Source organism: Marmota flaviventris, chromosome 12 (genome assembly GCF_047511675.1).
Source record: "Marmota flaviventris isolate mMarFla1 chromosome 12, mMarFla1.hap1, whole genome shotgun sequence".
In the NCBI taxonomy this organism is placed as follows: Eukaryota; Metazoa; Chordata; class Mammalia; order Rodentia; family Sciuridae; genus Marmota; species Marmota flaviventris.
This window is the reverse complement of record NC_092509.1, coordinates 32465074-32475700: the sequence shown is the minus strand read 5'-3', so window position 1 is coordinate 32475700 and position 10627 is coordinate 32465074. Positions and strand designations below refer to the sequence as shown.

The 10627-nt window shown below is 37.3% G+C and overlaps 1 pseudogene; it reads left to right on the top strand.

The window, feature by feature from the left end:
- Positions 1–2971: 2971 nt before the first annotated feature.
- On the top strand, positions 2972–3968 carry LOC114087048 (adiponectin receptor protein 1 pseudogene; annotated as a pseudogene).
- The last annotated feature ends 6659 nt before the right edge of the window (positions 3969–10627 follow it).

Genomic DNA, 10627 nt, shown 5'->3' with positions numbered 1-10627 from the left:
GGGCCAACAGAGGTTAGGTAAAGAACCTCACCCCCCCACCGGCACCAAGGGCCAAATTTGGGGGCCAACAGAGGTGAGGCAAAGAACCTCACCCCCCCACTGGTACATAGGCCTATCCACAAGTATGGCTATATGCTGGACCGGTAGTCAGTGACGGGTATGATCCAATTACAGTGGTATCAACCTAAGACAGGAGGCTGACGCCTAAAAGTCAGTTTTCCGATGACTGGTAAGAACCATATGTTGAATTGGACAAACCTAACAGGCACGGTCCCTAGCCAGATTGCTTGTTACTTAAACAGAAGGGGGGAGATGCTAAGAGCCAAGTATATGATGCATGGCATTTTTGGTCTAAAGGTGATGCCAGCTAGCCATTGAGATGATATGATTATGTTAAGATTTGCATTCATATGGATATTGGACTCCTGCTGTTCACCTAGGCCGGCTATGGGACTCCTGGAGAGTTCCCATTGGTTGGGGAAGTACAGTAGGAGGGAGTTCTGGGGGAGGGGCTCTCTCTGCGGGTCCGGGAGGAGGCCGAGTGGGTGGAAAAAATCTTCCCAGGCGGTACCGGACATTGGCGGCAGTTTCAAAAAATAAACTTTGTTCCTGCTTGAGTGGCTCATGATTTTGTGCCCAGCCAGACTGCGGCACATATTAATGTCAGAATTGTGTTCAGTGAGTCAAGCATTAACGTTGACTTTTTATTGGAAGTCACTTTTGAAAAGGTGACACAAATAAAATGTCTCTCTGAGAGTTAGTGACAAGATTGTCCATGATATGCATGCTATTCAATATTTTTTTTTGTTTATTCCATGTGGTAAATTTACTTTAGATGAGAAAAGCAGAAGAATATTGTCCTTACTCAAAAATTGGTATGTTTACAATGCAAGGTAAAGATACCTATGAAACCTCTCATATTTCTCTCTTTTGACTTCAGTATCAGGAAATTCTTGGTCTGACATAATGCTCAGGCATGCACCTATCACAGTTAATATAAATAGCATTCCTGCTTCACTCTTTTCATAGCTTTAATTTCTAATTTCTCTTTCAATAACATGCATACAATCAGTTTTCTAGGCCATCCCAAATTCTTTAAAATGTGAATTGGCACAGTTGAAAAAAAAAAACCAGAAAAATAAAAGTGAGGAACTCCTGGTTTATAATCCAGCATGCAAAGAGCTTAACAACCATGACTTTTGAACTCACAACAATGGAAAAGATGAACAAATGGAAAATCAACAACTCTTCTCAGATCCACCATGGAAATGAGGACTCAGGATGATACATACAGATGCACAACGTACAGAAAAGGAAACCCAGGAGCAGAATCTAGGGAACCAGAGGCAGGGGAGGAAAACTTAACCTGTAACTGAAGAATTTCTGGAGGTGCCATATGGGCAAGTCTGAGAACTAAAATCCCAAGCAGACCCTGCACACTTCAGTGAATTTTACCTCCAAGACCCCTGTCAGATTCTCACAGTGAAGATTGAAGAAAAACACCTTTGTGCTTCTGACAGGTGGAGAGGAAAGAGAGTCATTGTGAAGTCAAAAGAGAGAAATATGAGAGGTTTCATAGGTATCTTTACCTTGCCATGTAAACATACCAATTTTTGAGTAAAGACAATATTCTCCTGCTCTTCTCAGCATCACACATAAATAAATAAAATAAAGGTCCATCAACAACTAAAAATAATTTTAAAAGGAAATGTTAGAAATAAAATTTAAAAACTCACCATAAAAAATGCCCCAAAAAGAATCTATGAGCTTAAATAGTGTCAATCAAAACTTATAAACCTAAAATGCAAAGGGGAAAAAGAATGAGAAGTTTTAACATAATATTCAAGATCTGTAGGACAAATACAAAAGATAAAACATGTGACACAAGAGAAGAAAGGAATAGAAGGAAGAAATGTTTTAAAAAATAATGACTGATATTTTTTAAAAAGTAATGATTAAACCTAAACTATATATGCAGGAAGCTCAGAAAACACCAAACAAGATAAATAAAAAAATAAAACACCTATACTACACAGGTATCGTCATCCATTTTCTATTACTATAAGTGAATCACAGACTGGGTAATTTATAAAGAATAAAGATTTTTTTTTTCTTATCATAGTTCTGGAGGCTGGGAGGCCCAAGGTCAAGGGACCTGGGGAGATCCTTCTTGCTGGTGGGGGCTCTCTTCAGAGTTGTAAGATGGTACAGGGCATCACATCATATGGAAAGACAGGCATACAAATTTGGGTCTCTCTTCCTCTTCTTATCAAGCTACTAATACAATCATGGTGGTCCCACCCTCATGATCTCATCTAATCCTAATTACCTCCCAAGGACCCCACTTTCAAACACTGTTAACATATGACTTTTCAACCTAAGTTTTGGAAGTGACAAACACCCAAACCATAGCAGCATATCACATGCAAACTGCAGAAGTGAAAATAGGGAGGACATCCTGAAAGATACCAAAGGGGGATCAGGGGGAGGAAGAAGGGGAGGGGAAGAGTAGTACTGGGAATTGAAATGGAGCAAGCTATGTTATATGCATTTATGAATATGTCAAAATGAACCCCCCTACTGTGTCTAACTATAGCACTAGTGAATATTTTAAAAGGAAGAAAAATAAAGATTATTTTGGAGTTCTCTTCAGAAACCATGCAACTGAGAAGAGAATGGAGTGAAACAAATATTGAATAAAAACATGCCATCATCCTGGAATTCTGTCTCCAGCTAAATTATCCTTCAAAAGTAAAGGAGACCTTGTTTCATGCATCTTCCAGTCAAGGGAGGGTGCTGAAGAACCTGGGCCATTCAGCTACAAGTTGCTTCCAGCAGGAAACAGTGACCCCCTAACAGAACATGTCCCCCTCTCCTGTCCACTGTCACAGGGAGATCTCTGACCTAGATTCTGAGAGATTCCAAACTATGCCAAATCCAAAGCTTCATGGTATGAGGTAACAGCCAGAAGATGTCTTCCCACAAAGGATCCGTGGTAGCACAGGGCAGTGAAACTCCTGCCACTAATAGAGAAATGGACAGTTGAACTGGTTGAACTGGGACCCCTGATAGAAAAGAAGGACAAATGAATAATTACCCACCCAACCAAAACTGAAGAACAGCAAACAGGCCCAGCTTTTCATAAAAAGGAGATAGAACAGGTATTTTCTCTTTCAAGCAAGAGAAAATGGAGGAGTTTGTATATAAGTTATTGAGAGGAACATTGAAAAATCATTCCAGTGATGAGCTCCTTAACTGGATGAAACATGGTGACTGCCTGCTGCATGGTCCCAGACCGCCCATGCCCTCCCTCAGCCTCCTTCAAAAGCATCTTCCAAACCCACACAGAAACTGGCCCTGTCTGGATTCGTCTGCTTGGTTTTATGCTATTTCCTTTTGGAAATCTTGCTCATACTCAGATCCAATGTGTATTTCATGGTCCTTCCACAGGAGAAGGTAGTTTGGGGATGTTCTTTGTGGGTACAGTGCTCTGCCTCAGTTTCTCCTAGCTCTTTCACATCATCTATTTTCATTCAGAGGAAGTCTTGGACTCATTCCAATGGAACTATACAGAGATCACTTTGCTAGTTATGGGGAGCTTTGTCTCTGGGCTCTATTATTCCTATTGCTTCTGATAACCATGGCTCCACTACCTGTGTCCTGGGTATTTCTGAATCCCTGTGGCACAGTGGGACAGGTTTGCCCCTCCTAAGCATCAGAAGGCAAGAGAAAGAGTGTTCCTGGACTTGGTTTGTAGTGTTGGGCCTGCTATGCACTTTAATCTCCCTCAGGGTTTTATCAAGACCACCAGAGAGCCAGAAGGGCTGTTTCTTCCTTATTGCTATGATGGACATCACCAGAACTGGTCAAATTCCCAAGCACTTCTGTCCCAGAAATTTTCACTATGATTCTAACCTCATCAGATTTTCCATGTCCTGGAGATGGTGGCAACCTTTGTGCACTTCTAGAGAGTTTCTAACCTTGTAGGTATTCCATTGTGGCTAAGAAGGTAGTTGTACTGATGACTTCCTTCTCTGAGCCTCACACCTGAGGAACTTCCCAAGTGCCTGAAGTAAAAGGAAGAGTCATCTCTTTGTAGAAGAAGTTTTTAGCATGTTTCTGCAAACTTAGAGACCCACTGGACAATGAATTATCCACAGCCATTTTCCTAGCTTGGGACAGAGGGGTGATCTAGCTTAAACATCCTTCTCCTCAGCAAGGCAACTTCTTTCCTTGAAAAGACAATACTTTAAGCCCATGATGAGATTTGCTCCTCCTCTTAACACTTAGGAAAAACTGGTAGGCTGGGCATTCTAACTGTTTTCTTAGATTGTGTTTGCCTATTCAGTATCATTCATCACATAGCATTTATAAAAATTATATTTTCTTATATTCTGTATTCTTGATGCTCTGCCATTTGGGGGCCTTACAGACCCATGGAGAAGCTGCTTCTCCAGGCCTAGGAATTCTTAGAAAGTATGCCTTTCATATTGTGAAACAAGAGACTCAGTATATACAGCCCATCTCTTTAACTTATCCACCAAGTCAATATTTCCACACTCACCCATCCTAAAGCATCCCCAGGGTCAGGTACCAGGTAACTAGGGACTGTTCCTGCAGACCAAAGCCCACCAGAATTATTTACCTAGCTAATCCTAAACTGTTTAACCTGCACTCCTCTGCCTTTCCTTCAGAAACCCTAAGGCTATGTCTCACTTATCAAAACTGGCGCTTTCCTGGATGGCCCTCTGTAGCATGGATGTGCCCTCTTCTTTTGGGACATGTGAGTAATAATTTTTTTCTTTCAATGGCATTCGATTCTCCATGCAGGCACTCACTCACCTCCATAAATTAAAATCCTGTGGATACAAATAAAATACTGGAACTATTAAAGAATTCTGTCTCTTAAAAAAAATGTTGCTCTCTTTCCCCATCCTTACTTTGTGACCTGGTTTATAATAAGACACTCATTTTTGTAGCATACTTCTCAAAATGAATTACAACTGATCCATCTTCCTAAGACCTAGCTTCCTATTTGCAGGCAAAAGAACAAAGCCACCAGCTTTTACGTAAACCGGCTAATCATAAAGGTGTATCTGTTTCAATAACTTGCATTTTAACTTTTTTCTTGTCAAAATAATATAAAATTAAAATGAGGGAAGATATTTAAATTAATTCTAAGCTTTAAAAAGAATAAAGGAGAAACAAAAAAATTCTCAGGCAAACAAAAATCGAGGGAATTTGTTGCCAGAACTACTTTGCTAGAAATATTTAAACAAATTCTTTAGAAAGAAGGAAAACTAAGTAAATCAGAAACTCACCTCTAAGCAGAGGAAGAGTAACAGAGAAGGAATAGATGAAAATACAATAATTTTTTAAATTTTTCATGTTCTTAACTGATCTGACAGAAACCAGTCCAAAATAACAGAAATAATTTGATGATTATATCTTACAGATAAGTGAAATGAATTATATAGTGTTGGAAAGAGATGTTGTAAGAGATGGGATGAAAGAGTTAAAAATTCTCTGTTTTGAAGTATTTACATAATTCTCTGTTTTGAAGTATTTAATTTACTCATAAAGTGATGCAGTGTTGATGAATGAAGACTTGGATTATTAGGGCAACTGCTAAAGTAAAAAGAGAAGAGTAATGGATATTCAAAGAGATAAGGGAAAATGCAATTATAAAATGCTGTTAAAACTAGAGAAGGCAGAAAAAGAGTGGAAGTCAAGAAAACAACAATCAAAAAAGAGGGGGCAATTGCCAAAAAACAGTAAAGAATATAGTAGATTTAGCCAAATATATTAATAATTGCTTTAAGTGTCCATGGTCTAAACATAACAATCAAAAGACAGGAGAGCCAGGTGCGGTGGCAGATGTCTGTAATCTTAGCTACTCAGGAGACTGAGGCAGGAGGATCATAAGTGAGACCCTGTCTCAAAATAAAAATAAAAAGGGCTAGGGATGTAGCTCAGTGGTAGAGTACCACTTGATTTAATACCCAATGCCAGTGGGGGGAAGAAGGGGGAGACAGAGGTTATCAGAGTGGATTTTAAAGAAAAAAAAGGACACAAATATGTGTTGTTATAAGCAACCAACTTTAAATATAAAATCATTCATTTCAAATGATATCATGATATGGACATTGATGATTTAAAAAAAACTCCCAGTAAACTATGAATAGAGGAGAACTTCCTCAATTTGATAAAGAATATCTATTAAAAATACTATTAATATCATATTCAATGTCAAGTAACTATAAGTGTTGTCACTAAGATCAAGAAAATGGCAAGTATGGTTTTACCCCAGTGAGACTGAAGGCTTCTAGAAACTCACCAGAGAATCACTGGCAGAGTCCACTTTGGAAGAGTGAAGGAGCAAGATTCTGATATCTTCAGGCTTGCAGCAGCAATCAACATATTCTAGAAGAATCAAGCTTGCATGTGCTGTTGCTTCCTTGTTCTTCCTACTTCTATTGCATCCAAGCCACCATTCTATTGGACAGTACTGCCCACACTTATGGAGGTCTCCACTTCAGTTTGCTATCCCACATGCCAATCATTCCTAGACAAACGCTCATTGACAGACCCAGAAGCCTCTTAATCCTCATTTCTTAATCCAATCAAGTTGAAAATTCAAATTGACCATTACATTACATTAAGGAAAAACATCTCTCTTTGATAGTAGATGACATGATTGTAGAAAATGCCAAAGATTAAAAAAACAAAATAAAGCAAAAAACCTCTTAGAATGATTATATCACACTTGCAAAATATAAGGTATGAGCATTTGCAATTTGAATTTAAAATATAATATCAATTTACATCAGCAACAAAAAAGAAAAAAGAGATATATATCTAACATAATATGTAGAAGATCTAAATATATGCTATACATGAAGAGGAAGACCTAAAATTGCCAACATATTAATTCTTCCCAACTTTATTTATGTAATCCCAATCAAAATCTCAGCAACTTATTTCGCAGATGACAAACCTTCTAAAGTTTATATGAAGAAGCAAAAGATCCAGGAGAGCCCATACCATATTGGAAAAGAAGAAAATTGGAGGACTGACACTACCTGACTTGAAGACTTAACTATAAAACAAAACTGCAGAACAGTATTGGTGAAATAATAGAAAAAGAAATCAACAGAACAGAATGGAGACCTCAAAAATAGAGCCACACAATTTTTACCAACTAATGTTTGACAATGGAGACCTCAAAAATAGAGCCACACAATTTTTACCAACTAATGTTTGACAAAGGGGCAAATGTAATTCAATATTGAAAGGAAGGTCTTTTTTTAAATGCTGAAATAACTTGGCATCTATATAGAAAAACATGAATTTAAACCATACACCCTTTGCAAAAAATAATTCAAAATTAATCACAGACCTAGATGTAAAGTACAAAACAACAACAGCCCTACAAGATAACAGGAGAAGATCTAGATAACCTTGGGTTTAGCTTTGACTTTTAGATACAACATCAAAGGCAAAATCCACAAATGAGAGACTGGATAAGCTGAATTTTATTAAAGTTAAAATGTTATGCTTTGTGAAATGAAAATGTCAAGTGACTGAAAAGACAAGCTACAGAATAGAGACAAAATATTCGCAAGAAATATTCAAATATTTGAAGAAAATCTAGCTTTAAAAAGACTTTGAAATTAACTGTACATCTTTCAGGCATTTCCATTAGTGTAAGAAAAAAATATATGAATATTTACTATGCCTTTTTCTACTCTGCATTATTGTAGAATGCTAGGTAATATGATACAAAACAAAAACATAAGAATGGTAAGTATTGCTAAGGTAGTGTTAAAAATATCATCATTTGTAGATGATATTCTTGATCATCTAGAAAATCCAAAACAATCAATTGAAAATAATTTGAACTAGACATGAAAATATAGGATAGATGCACAAAACCCTAAAATAACCTGTGGTTGTGCAATTAGAAGTAGATTCTATTTAAAATAATAAGAAAAAAGATAAAAACACGTAAGAGGTTGGTAGAGCAAGATGGTGGCTATGATCCTCCATCAATTGTCTCCCCACGGACACACCAGGCTAAACAGCTATTCATGCACCAGCTATATTCACAAGTGCTAAGGAAATCAGGTGAGAAATCACAGTGCTTGTTTTTAAAATAATAAAATGAAAAGATTCACTGAAGAAATCAGGAAGGAAAGAGTTGCCTGTGTCACCCCTCCAACTAACTCCAAGGAGTCCAGTATGGAGAGAGGTGCCTTTCACTTAGGGGAGGAAGAGAAAATAAAGTCCAGATCCTCAGGTTGAAACCCAGAACCAGGCCCTCCACTGCTAGGCAAAACCCGATCACCCCCGTGGCCAGGCAAATACCCGCAGAGTGAGCTGCTGAAACTATGGTAAGGCCAGGTGGCTAACTATGACCATGACCTCTCCTTCAACCATGGGCAGCAGAGTGGAGAGCAAGGTACAAAACCTAGCATAAGATTTCATCTTGGAGCCCAGTGCCAGGCCCACTGTGGTGAGACTCGGCACTCAGTAGAAAATGAAGGTCCTGTATGCAGGCCAGAGCTCAGAGAGAGATCTTGCCTGGCCTGGCATTGGCCAGAGACCTGTGCACTGGTGGGACTCACCCCAGTTTCACATGCATAATTTCCAGACTTGTAGTAACTTGAGGCCCAGCCACTGTCTTCCTGAGACTATGCAGGCTGCTGCAACTATGAGACAGCTTAATTTATTGGTAGTCAGTTCTATCATTCTCTTGATTCATTATTTCTGCCTTTGCCTTTATTTTGAAATGGTTTTTCCTTTCTGCCGCCCTCTAGGTCATATGAAGAGTATTGAAGTCTCTCTCAAATTCTTTTTTTTTTGGATACCTATTTTTTTTTTAAAGAGATTCCTCTGAACCAGAGTAAATCTCTGTTCTTTTTATTTATTTTTTAGTTTTAGGTGGACACAACATCTTTGTTTGTATGTGGTACTGAGGATCGAACCCGGACCGCACGCATGCCAGGTGAGCGCGCTACCGCTTGAGCCACATCCCCAGCCCATCTCTCAAATTCTTTTGTGATTTTATTTTTCTCTTGCTTTCAAGTCTTTAATTCAAACAACTCAATTTTTTTTTGAGCAAGGAGTAGCAAATTGCTTCAATCCCATTTATTGATATTTTTTCCTAATTTAAACTGTTTTCTTTATACTATAATATTTACATATATATGGATCTGTTCCAGACCAAATTATATGCCACAAAACAAATCTTATTAAATTTTTGAAATTTGAAATAATCACTGAATATCTTTTCTGACCACAATGCAAAGAAACTAAAAATCATTAATGAGAAAAAACACTACAAATACATGGAAACTATACAAATACATGAAAATTAAACAACTTATTCTTGAACAACCAATGTATCAAGGAAAAAATCAAGAAGGAAATTTTAAAATTTCTTGAAACAAAAATGGGAAGAAAACATATCAAAACCTTTAGAATATGACAAAAGCAGTACTAAAAGGAAAGTTCATAGTGATTAAGGTCGACATAAAAAAAGTAGAAGGATCTCAAATAACCTATCACTGCATCTTAAGGAACTAGAAAAACAAGAACAAGCTAAACTCAAAATTAGTAGAAGGACAGAAATTATAAAGATCAGAGTTGAATAAATGAAATGGAAACAAGAAACAAAAGAGAGAGAGAGAGAGAGAGAGAGAGAGAGAGAGAGAGAGAGAGAGCAATACCGCCAAAGAAAACAAAGAGCTGGTTCTTTGAAAGATAAATAAAATAGACTAACTCTTAGCTAGACTAAGAAAAAGTAATAGAATATTCAAATAAATAAAATCAGAGATGAAAAGAGAGACATTACAACTGACACCACAGAAATACAAAAGATCATTATAAATTATTATGGGAAACATAAGACGACAAATTTGATAACCTAGGAGAAATGAATAAATTCCTAGACACACGCACCTTACGAAGACTGAATCATGAAGAAACAAAAAACCTGAACAGATCAATAACAAACAGCAAGATTAAATTGTAATAGAAAGTATCTCATCAAAGAAAATCCCTCAACCACTGTTGAATTCTACCCAACACTTACAGAACAACTAAGACCAATTCTCTTTAAGTTTTTTCAAAAAATAGAAATGGAAGAAATTCTTCCTAACACATTCTACAAGGCCAGAATTACTCTGATACCCAAACCAGTTATAAACTCTCTACTCAAAAAAATCTTCAAGTCAATATCCCTTATGAGCATATGCACAAAATACTAGCAAATAAAGTCCAATGGTACATTTTAAAACATAATGGTCTGAGAATGTAGCTTTATGATAGAGTACTTGCCTAGTATGTGCAAGGTCCTAGGTTTGAAGCACAGCACCAACATAAATAAATAAATAAATAAATAAATAAACAAATAAAGATGTGTACACACACACACACACACACATACACACATATACACAAGCACACATGCATAATCAAGTGGGATTCATTCCAGGGATGCAAGGATTGTTCAATGCATTAAATAAATAAGTGTGATATGCCATGTCAACAGAATGAAGGACAAAAGCCATATCATCTTGATAGATGCAGAAGTTTTCTTGATAAAGTTTAACATCCTTCATGA